General features: G+C 45.6%; 1 pseudogene; it reads right to left on the bottom strand.

The window, feature by feature from the left end:
- Nucleotides 1-643: 643 nt before the first annotated feature.
- On the bottom strand, nucleotides 644-4,118 carry LOC144329054 (uncharacterized; annotated as a pseudogene).
- Between the last annotated feature and the right edge of the window lie 7,303 nt (nucleotides 4,119-11,421).

Genomic DNA, 11,421 nt, shown 5'->3' on the forward strand with positions numbered 1-11,421 from the left:
AACACCAAATTAACCTTTCATTGGTCAGACCTAGGAGATTTGATAGCCTTTGGGGGCATACAACACCCGGACTCCGAGCCTTCTTCCCTTGTGGGTCCGCCAGCTGGTGCCTCCCCCCCTTTCACCCAGCCAGTCCATGACAGCAACAGCAGCAGCAGCAACAACAGTAAAATATGTATGATAATAATATGCACACTGGTCCTCTGGAGGAAGAATGATAATTTCTGGGACTATGGAAAAATACTATCTTCCCCAAACCCCAGAATAAGCAGGAGCTCTGGGGTTGCCCCATGGGGTTCATGAGTGAAGATGGCCCCCCAGGAGACTTCCCTGGTACCTGCAGCCCCTCCTTCCCCCTCTTGCAATAAGGCATGGGGGAAATCTCCCATTAAATTACAGTAATTTAAGTTTTCTTCAGAACACGTAGGAGGCAGGGAGAAGTTCTAGTGAAGAAGCAGTATTCGGAGATCATGTGGTGGTGGGGGTGAGAGAGTTTGGTGCAAAAGCAAGTCACACACAGATGCACCCATCTTGCATGCTTGAGTACAGCAACTGCAGGGCATGAGCCAAGTATCGGCAGGGTAGGGGCCATGTGTAGAGCAATTCCCACACTGAGGTCAAAAACACACACAGAGGATGAAGGACTTCTTCAGTAATAGTTAACTGAGTTTTCAAAGCATACAGTTCTCCCTGGGCCCCCAGTGATACACAAAACTTTGCTTCTGAGAGCAAATCCAGTTTCAGCCGTAAAGAAATACACCACACAGGATATCTAAGTCAGGCACACAAACCGGCAGAAGGGAGCAAGGGAGGAAAGAGGCTGGAAGGACACAGGGCAATGGAGGTGTGTTTCCCTTCATGTGGTTTTGGAGGGAAGTCAGCAACTCGGCATCTGCTGGGGCCTCACAAAGTAAAGCTTTCTCCTGGCTGCTTCCAGGCAAATGAGCATCCCAGACATGGTGATCTGTGGGCTTTTGCCATATCAATTGTTTTTGGAAGGTTATCATGATGTGGTCTAGAAACCAATATGAAAAAATATATCGCCCAGCCCTAATCCTCACTGACCACCAGAAATCCAGATAAACCCTAACCCTTTCTCTATCAAAAGGTACTTTACATCTTAGATTATAATCACATTGTTTGACATTGCCTTCAATATTTCATTACTATACAGTTTTACACATAAATTCCAGAACTTCGCATACACAACATGTGTTAATGACTGATTTCCTGCTGAGTTCATTTCTGTGAAGAAAAGAGTGGACTCCGAGAGGAAGATGTCCCACACTCCAGACATCAAAATGGGTTCTTCCATGTGAGAGTCCCTGGATGTTCCTTAAACACTCCATTGTAAATAAAGCGCTTTTTGCAATCTTTTCATTTAAGCTGCTTCTCCTCTTTGAGTTTCTTGATGGTTTGTAGGGTTTCAACTCCTAAAGTTCTTCCTGTCTGTGAGTCTGTTGATTTAGAACTTCCACTAGGACTGAACCTCTATCTACTTTCCTGATATTTATAAGGTTTGTGTTTTGTGTGAGTTTGTTGACATGAATCAAGGGTTCCACTCTGACTGCAGCTCCTACCACACGCCATACATTTAAACAATTTCTCCGTCATGTGTTTGCCAATGTTTTCTAAGGGGTCCACTCCGACTGAAGCTCTTTCCGCACTCCAGGCATTTAAATGGTTTCTCTCCTGTGTGAGTCCGTTGATGTGTTCTAAGGCGTCCATTATGACTAAAGCTCTTTCTGCACTCTATACATTTATATGGTTTCACCCCTGTGTGAATCCGCTGGTGTAATTTAAGGTCTCCATTCGGACTGAAGCTCTTTTCGCACTCTATACATTTATATGGTTTCTCCCCTGTATGAGTCCGTTGATGTCTTCTAAGGCTTCCATTATCACTAAAGCTCTTTTCGCACTCTATACATTTATATGGTTTCTCCCCCGAGTGAGTCCGCTGATGTGTTCTAACTTTTCCATTATCACTAAAGCTCTTTCCGCACTCTATACATTTATATGGTTTCTCCCCTGTATGTGTCCGTTGATGTGCTCTAAGGCTTCCATGATTACTAAAGCTCTTTTCGCACTCTATACATTTATATGGTTTCTCCCCTGTATGAGCCCGTTGATGTGCTTTAAGGTTTCCATTCTGACTGAAGCTCTTTCCGCACTCCAGGCATTTAAATGGTTTCTCCCCTGTATGAGTCCGTTGATGTCTTCTAAGGCTTCCATTATCACTAAAGCTCTTTCCGCACTCTATCCATTTATTTGGTTTCTCCCCTGTGTGAATCCGCTGGTGTAATTTAAGGTCTCCATTCTGACTGAAGTTCTTTCCGCACTCTATACATTTATATGGTTTCTCCCCTGTATGTGTCCGTTGATGTGCTCTAAGGCTTCCATTATGACTAAAGCTCTTTTCGCACTCTAAACATTTATATGGTTTCTCCCCTGTATGAGTCCGTTGATGTCTTCTAAGGCTTCCATTATTACTAAAGCTCTTTTCGCACTCTATACATTTATATGGTTTCTCCCCTGTATGAGTCCGCTGATGTGTTCTAACTTTTCCATTATCACTAAAGCTCTTTCCGCACTCTATACATTTATATGGTTTCTCCCCTGTATGAGTCCGTTGATGTCTTCTAAGGCTTCCATTATGACTAAAGCTCATTCCGCACTCTATACATTTATATGGTTTCTCCCCCGTGTGAGTCCGTTGATATATTCTAAGGTGTCCATTATGACTAAAGCTCTTTCCACACTCTATACATTTATATGGTTTCTCCCCTGTGTGAGTCCGTTGATGTGTTGTAAGGCTTCCATTATCAGTAAAGCTCTTTTCGCACTCTATACATTTATATGGTTTCTCCCCTGTGTGAATCCGCTGGTGTAATTTCAGACTTCTGACTGAAGCTCTTTCCGCACTCCAGGCATTTAAATGGTTTCTCCCCTGTGTGAGTCCTTTGATGTGTTCTAAGTTTTCCAATATCAGTGAAACGTTTCCCACACTCCATAACATCAAATGTTTTCTCCCCTGTTGGAGGTTGTTGATGTGAACTAGGTGTGCTCATTCAATGATGCATATTCCACATTTCACACATTTTAATTTCTATTCCTAATGGGGGGGACAGGTACCCAATCCCCTGGAGTTTTGACTGTCTCCTCCATCTCCTTCTTCAGAGTGGGAAGAAAGGGAATCCTGTTTTGATTTCAAGGAAGAGAACAAAGGGAAAGAGAACACATCAAGCTCCATTAGCACCTTCTCCTATTTCAACGTCTCCTACATTCCCTCACCTCCTACCCATGTTCCCAACTTTCAGGAAATGAATATGCAATTATGTCAAATGATAGTAATGCATCAGGAACATTTCCTAATCCTCAACCAATGTTCATAAAGCTGTTACGATATGAATGCAATGCCGATGCAAATTGCTAGCTTGAAAACATCACATGATGGAATGTTGGGACTGTTCCGTGGGAAACAGAGGGACAGTCCATTCACAGTGCGAAGCACCGGAAGTAGCTCAGAGTGTAATATGAACTGTTACGTTTGTTCCTGTCTAGAAAGGACAGGAAGTGTTTGTCACTGGACTGCCGGAGTTTGATGAGAGCAGGCACGTTTTTGTAATGCTGCAAAGACAGAAATGAAGGCATGCAAATATGTTTCTGTCTATCTCTTTCCCCTGTCTGGGAGGGGGGGCAGGAAAGAGGGAGTGTGTTCTTCTCACGCTGAGAAGGATCACTTATTGTGACCTAGCCTGGATCTTGCTGGGGAATGCAGCCAGGGAGGTCAACAGGAGATCAAGCCGGGTGCCTGGGAGAGTTGCCAGTTTCTCCTGATATAGACTTGATTTCCGACAAAAGCAGCTTGATTTTTTAAAGAACGATGTGCTGTCTGATCTCGTGCCCGTCTTTTGACACAGGACTATCCTAAAATGACACTGAAAAGCAGGATATTCAAGGCAAAATGATAAACTGTACTTAGTGGAATATGTAGTACCTAGGAAATGTAGTATTGATTCACTAATGGCCTGAAGTTGTGTTATTTCTCAGGACATGAATTTATTCCTGTTCTGTCTTAAAGATCATAATCATACGATGTCATGGGGTGTTAGCGGAGTGTTAGTACCTTTGGTGGGTGAAATGTCATGCACCTTACGAGGTAATTTATCCACCATTGGTCCCCACCCTGCACTCAGCTCTCATCTGTTTCTTCCAGAAGCTGTCAGGATGGAATAGGGGCCACAATCCCAGGAACGGCTTCAACTGGCTGGCTAAACCAGGTGAGGATAGCTGATGGGTCTCAAATCCTTGGTGTATTAGGGAATTCTGTTGAGGTGAAGGCAGCCCTGGTGGATGGAGAGGATGAGAACAACAGTGAATCCCACAGTCAAGAAGGCAGATTCTGCCCATTTTGCAGAGGAAAGTGAAGGCAGATGGGGCTCGTCAACCTGGGAAGGGAGCTCCTCAAGAAGGAAAACTCTAGTCGTAATACTTTGGTGCACTCCTTCTCTTCCTCTTGAGTCATCTTCAGGAGAATAAAATGCTATAGAGGAAAACCTACAGAAATCCAGAGTGTAATTTCTATCGGCTAGAGTCTGAGGGGAACGCTCTTTCCTGGTTCTGCTGGATCTCTTAGCGGCTTTGGAGACCTTTGACCATTGTATCCTTCTTTACCCTCTAGAGGTGCTGGGGACCCTGCTATGCAGTGGTTCTCCTCCTTCCTCCTGGGCCATGTCCAGAAAGTGGTGTTGGGGGATGAGTGTTCAGACCCCTGGGCTCTCACTTGTGCGGTGCCTCGGGGCTCTGTCCTCTCCCCATGCTTTTTAATATCTATATGAAGCCGCTGGGAGAGATCATCAGGGGTTTTTGGCTGGGTGTTCAGAGGCATGTGGGTGATACCCAGCTCTTCCTATATTTTAAATTGGAACCAGTGAAGATAGTGAATGGCCTGTGTTGGTAGCCTTGGTGGTTTGCGGATAAATGGCGGCTAACAGATTGAGGTTGAATCCTGACAAGACAGAAGCACTGTCCCTGGGGGACAGGGGGCAGGCAGACCCTACCAACCTGCAGACTGTCTCACTAGAGTGGTCAATGCTCTGGTTACCTCCTGCTTGGTCTACTGCAATGCGCTCTACATGGAGCTACCTTTGAAGGTGAAACAGAAACAGCAACTAATTCAGAATGTGACAGCTGGACTAGTAACTGGGAGCAGCTGCCTAGACCACATATCACTGGTCCTAAAGGATCTTCCCTGGCTCCCAGTGCATTTCCCAGCGCAATTCAAGCTGTTGGTGTTGACCTGTAAGTGTCATGGCTGCATTTTTCAGGAAAAGAAAATTGTTGATCTAATGTATAGAGATCATTCCTAGTCTATTGGTTCAAGAAGGTTCTGGTGGTTTTACTCTTTGTGATTCAAAGCTGGCGTTTTCTCCAGCTGGAACATTTTAGCTGATAAGGGAGTTTCCTATCTACTGAGAGCAGGGGGTGAAATAAGTTGTTATGAGATTATGCTAAACCTTCTTCTCTTTGGGAACCAGAAGAAGCTGGCTCAAACTGGAGTGAGCCAGGCTTGTTATCCAGTCCCAAGCTTACTCTGACATGGAATTGTTTTTAAATCACAGTATTGAAAGGCGCCTGGTCCCACTTCCTAATCTGCAATTCTCTACTCTGCTTGTGTGTTTCTTACATGAGTGCTGTTTTGATATACTAAGTTACAGATAGGTAGCCGCGTTGGTCTGCCATAGTCAAAACAAAAAAAACTTCTTCTATCTGAAGAAGTGTGCATGCACACGAAAGCTCATACCAAGAACTAACTTAGTTGGTCTTTAAGGTGCTACTGGAAGGAATTTTTTTTGTTTTGATATACTAAGTTAGGGTTTTACTGTAAGTTACGTTTTTGCTATCTTTTGCCTTCATTACTAAATTTCTCTGCTGAATGAATTTTTTGCTGCCTCTGAGTGTTTTTTCCTACTCTGCTAACTGTATGTCGGTCTTGGAGATCGTTATGGAGGAGCAAGATCTGCAACCTAAAGCCCTAAACAGCCTCGACCCTGTAGCCCTGAAGAAGTGTCTCCACCCCCATCCTTCAGTGTGAAAACTGAGGGCCGCCTCTGAGGGTCTTCTGCTGATTCCCTCCCTGCAAGAAGTGAGGGTACAGGGAACCAGGCAGAGGGCCTTCTCAGTGGTGGCGCCCGCCCTGTGGAATGCCCTCCCTTCAGAGGTCAAGGAAATGAACAACTATCTGACATTTAGAAGACAGCAGAAGGTAGACCTGTATCGGGAGGTTTTTAATGTTTGATGTTTTACTGTCTTTTATGTGTACAGTGGTACCTCAGATTACATACGCTTCAGGTTCCAGACTACGCTAAACCAGAAATATTACCTTGGGTTAAGTTCTTCAGGTTAAGAACTTTGCTTCAGGATGAGAATAGAAATCGGGCCCCGGCGCTGCGGCAGCAGCAGGAGGCCCCATTAGCTAAAGCGGTGCTTCAGGTTAAGAACAGTTTCAGGTTAAGTACGGACCTCCGGAACGAATTAAGTACTTAATCTGAGGTACCACTGTACTGGAAGCTGAACAGAGTGGCTGGGGAAACCAAACCAGATGGACAGGATATAAATACTACAATCATTCTTATTACATTGTGATTTTTTGTAGTTATTTTGGAATTTGTACTGCAATATCAGCTCATGAAATATTATGGGTGGAGAAAATCACAGGGCTGCCGTAAAATATAATCCCACCCACAAACTCTCATTCACATACAATCTGTAAATTTGGGAAGGTCGCACAGCTCACCTGTGCTAATACTGGCAGTCTTTGGCCTGCACAGGCACACCCGGTGTGTAGAGCCTCCAGCCCCAGGCACTGTCTATCAAGAAAATGGGTCCTTTGAGTAGGAAGATTCATGCAGTCGCTTTCATCGGATGATGAAGGATTGTATCTCAGCTTGTCAGTCACTCTGACATTGCCTATGAAGAATAAGAGGAACAGAAATGCTTTTGAGGTGCAACTTCTGTATCAATCCTGAGAGCCAATCCATGGACTCTGCACCCCTGTTTCTGATGACAGGTGTACATTATCCTCACCCACAGTGGAAAAGACATTAAAGATGGAAGCCTGAGAGAGAGGAAAAGGTTTCTGGCTGCTTCCTGGGTGGGATTGCGGAAACCAAGAGCCGCTTCTGAGAAGGCCTCCCCCCTCCCCTCTTCCTCTCGGGATTTTCTCTCCTCTCCAGGGGAACAATGGGTGGACTGGGCAGAATGGCTGCGTCTGGACAGGGCAGGGGATTATGGGGTGGAAGGAGGATGGAGATTGCAGGAAGGAAGGAGTGGGGGAACTGGACCCCCACTTTCCAGGGATCCCTCTCTGGTCGCCTTGAAGGGGTGGCCGATTCCTGGGCGGGAGGGAGAAGCCAAGGCGGCCCCAAGACGTCTCCCTAAAGACTGGTCTCCACCCCCGCCACCAATTCTGCGCTTCCTTGCCCCAGAGATGCTCCCCTCCCTCCTCCCCCGGCTCCCCCCACCCTTGGCCCCCTCCCTCTCCCCCGGAGTCTCCCCTGCACCCAGAGGCCCCCTTGGCGTGGCTCACCCCTCGCCATGCGCGACCCATCTCTCCATCCGGAGGGGCCCCCCAAAACGAGATGGGGAGGGACAGGGGGTCTCTATCTAGGCGTCTCTCGCGCCCGTTAACCCTTTCATGGTCTGCCTCTCTCCGCGCGGAGCGCACAGGGCCCCATGGATGCCTGCGAGGGGGAAACGGGGCCGGGGAGTTCTCGTGGGACCCCGTGGGTGGGCGCCCCACGTCCACCCCTGCCAAGGAAAGCCCCCTTCGCTGCAGGCGTGCAGGGATCAAGGCCCCACGGAAGGCGCTTGGGGGAGCTGGAGGGGTCTCTGGGTCCTTTTCTCCCCTCCCCCCCCCCCCGGGACCCCTTTACCTCTTTGTCCTCGCTCCCGATTCTCCTTTCCTGCAACATCCACGGGGGTCCCCTGCCTCCTCCCTCCCCTTTCCGAAAGCGCGCGTCCCTAGAGCCACGGGGCAGAGCAGCAATCCGGAGTGGAAGCTCCACTTCCGGGAGAAGCACGTAGTTTGGGAGGGGGGCTCACCCCCCTTATTCCCGGAACAGAGGTCGGCTGGCGAGGAGGAGGAGCAATGTATTGGGGGAGGGATTTGGGATTGTGGGGGTGGGGTGAGAGGAGGAGGGGAGGGAAAGAATTGAGGGGGGGAGAGGAAGCTTTCCCCCCTCCCCTTTTCTTTAGTGGATCAGTAGAGCGGGGGAGGGGCTGATCCCGGAGATCCAGCTGCAAAGAGGGGTCCCCCCCACAAGTGCAACATCCTCCCCTCCCCCACCCCACGAGCTTACATCCCTCCGTGTTTTAGGTCTTGGTGCTGTTCAAACCTGGAATGGGGGGGGGGCAGCTAAACGACTCACCCCAAATCCCAGCTCCCCACCCCAGCCTCTGACTCAGGCCAGGACAAGGACAAGGACCGTGGACACAGGCCCCGTCCAGGCACAACAGCCAAGAGGCTCAGAAAAGCAGCCGATACAATTGTAGCCAGAAGCGGATTCCAAAATCTGAGGGATCCCTTGGACAAGAAACAAGGAGACCAGCCAGGAAGAGGAGAGCAAAAGAGCAGCCAGTCCGCTTGGTCTCGATTGAAGACTGTCTCCACAGGACTCCCACCTGCCCCCAGGTGGAACAAGATGGAAGCCCCCAACAAAAGAAGACCCCAACTTTTATTAGCTGCTAATCCCCCATGCAACACCCCCAATACTACACCATGACTACATCATTGACACATCACATAGAGGAGGGGTTCAGGGAGAAGAAGAAGAAGAGTTTCTATTTGATATCCCGCTTTATCACTACCCGAAGGAGTCTCAAAGTGGCTAACATTCTCCTTTCCCTTTCCTCCCCCACAACAAACACTCTGTGAGGTGAGTGGGGCTGAGAGACCTCAGAGAAGTGTGACTTCTCTGAAGGAGGAGGAGTTGTGGTGGTAACCTGAGGGTCTTCTCACCTGTCCGGTTCCTCCTTTCCCCTCCCCATGATTACATTCCTGAGGACAAAGGGGAGTTCACTGTTTCCTGCCCCCAGAGGGAAGGGCTGGTCACTGTCCTGTGTTTCAGTCCCTACTGAATCCACTTCCATATGCAGGTCCTTTGTGAGTGGAATGATCTTCTGTCCAGGACCATCAAGGTTGGCATGCCAAGTGGGTAGGGCTCACTGCGGACATGTTGGCTGCCTTGTGTCAAGTCTCCCCCCTTTGATAGTCCCTCCCTCATGGTGTAAAATAAAAGTTGAACGGTGCAGATCCGATGTACGGCTGATTTTCTTTTATTATTATTTTTTTATTGAATTTTTCCATAAAAAAAACTCTAGTCATTTCATTTTACACATCACATATTCTATTTTGTTGAACTTCCCTCAACTCCCCTGAAAATCATCCAAAGTTATTCTCTTATCTACACATTCCTTATTTCAAGTATCGCTTATAAATAAAAAATTTTATCCTCATTTACCATCTTGCAATCTTCCTTAAATTTCCCAAAGCTTCTTTAAAACCCACTAGCGTTATATTCTCCTCACATACAGTTTTCAAATACTCTCTAAATTTTCCCCAGTCCTCCAAAAACTTATGATCTCTTTGAAGTCTGATTTTTCCAGTTAGTTTGTCCAGTTCCGCATAGTCTGTTAGTTTGCTTCTCCATTCGTCCAGGGTCGGTACTTGTTCTTGTTTCCACCTTTGAGCTATCAATGTTCTTGCTGCTGTAATTGCGTACTGGAAGAGTTTAAAGTCCCTTCTTTTTATTTCCTTTCTGGTTATCCCTAACAAGAAGGTCTCTGGCTTCTTTACAAAACTGTACTTCAGCATTTTTTTTAACTCATTATATATTGCTTCCCAGAATCCCTTCACTTTCTTACATTCCCACCACATGTGCATGAACGTTCCCTCTTTCTCTCTGCATCTCCAGCATTTGTTACAGATTTTATACATTTTTCCCAGCTTTGCCGGTGTCATATACCATCTGTATACCATTTTCATGGCATTTTCTTTCAACGTTATACATGCGGTGAACTTCAGATTTTCATTCCATATTTTTTGCCATTCTTCCAGCTCTATACTATACCCTAAATCTCTAGCCCAATGGATCATTACCTCTTTCACTTCTTCATCCATCGTATGCCATTCCAATAAGATTTTGTACATTTTAGATATTAATTTGCAGTCATTATTGACAATTTCTGATTGAAACCTCGAATCTTTTTCATTATACCCTTTTTCTTTCACCTCCTTTTTAAACATCTCACTTATCTGAAGATAGTGCAGCCAATCAAATACATGTTCTTTTACTTGCTCATATGGTTTTATTCTCCATTTCTCTCCTTCTTTTATCACCAGATCTCCATAAGTAATCCAATTACTTCTCATGTTAATTTTTTTGACTCCCATTACCTCTAGTGGGGATAACCAATGTGGTACCCCCCTTTCTAATATATTTTTATATCTGTCCCAAACTTCGATTAAGGATTTCCGGAATATATGATTTTCAAACAATTTATATCCCTTTTTCTTCTCTTGTCCTAGATAGACGTGCCACCCGAATCTATTATCGAATCCCTCTAAATCCAATAATTTTGTATTTTTGAGTTTGATCCATTCCCTTATCCAACAAAGGCATGATGCCTCATAATACAACTTCAAGTCTGGCAGGGCAAATCCTCCTCTTTCTTTTGCATCCGTTAACAGTTTATATTTAATTCTTGGTTTTTTGCCCTGCCAGATATATCTTGAAATAATTCTTTGCCATTCCTTAAAGATTTTTACTCCTCTTAATATAGGGATCGTCTGAAATAAAAATAGTATCTTGGGTAGCACGTTCATCTTTATCATTGCTATTCTACCCCAAAAGGATAGTTTTAACCTTCCCCACCCTCCCAGATCTTTCTTAATTCCCTTCCATACCGGGACATAATTGTTTTGAAACAAGTCAATATTTTTCGGTGTTATCCATATTCCCAAATATTTAACCTTCTTGACAATTTCAATTCCCGTTTGATGCTGTAACATCTCCATCATTGTTTGGTCCATATTTTTTGTTAGAATTTTAGTTTTTTTCCTATTTAATATAAAACCTGCCACCTCCCCAAATTTTTCCATTTCCTCTAATACTTCCATTGCATTATTCATCGGGTCTTCCACCGTTATGACTAAATCGTCAGCAAAGGCTTTAATTCTATATTCATTTTCGCTTACTGTTACCCCCTTTATTTTTCCGTTTTTCCTAATTGAGTTCAGAAGAGTTTCTAAAACCATTATAAACAATAAGGGTGAGAGCGGGCAGACCTGTCTGGTACCTTTTGATATCTTAATTTCTTCTGTTATCACATTATTTACTATCAATTTGGCTCTCTGTTCGT

The sequence above is a fragment of the Podarcis muralis genome, chromosome 10, assembly GCF_964188315.1.
Source record: "Podarcis muralis chromosome 10, rPodMur119.hap1.1, whole genome shotgun sequence".
In the NCBI taxonomy this organism is placed as follows: Eukaryota; Metazoa; Chordata; class Lepidosauria; order Squamata; family Lacertidae; genus Podarcis; species Podarcis muralis.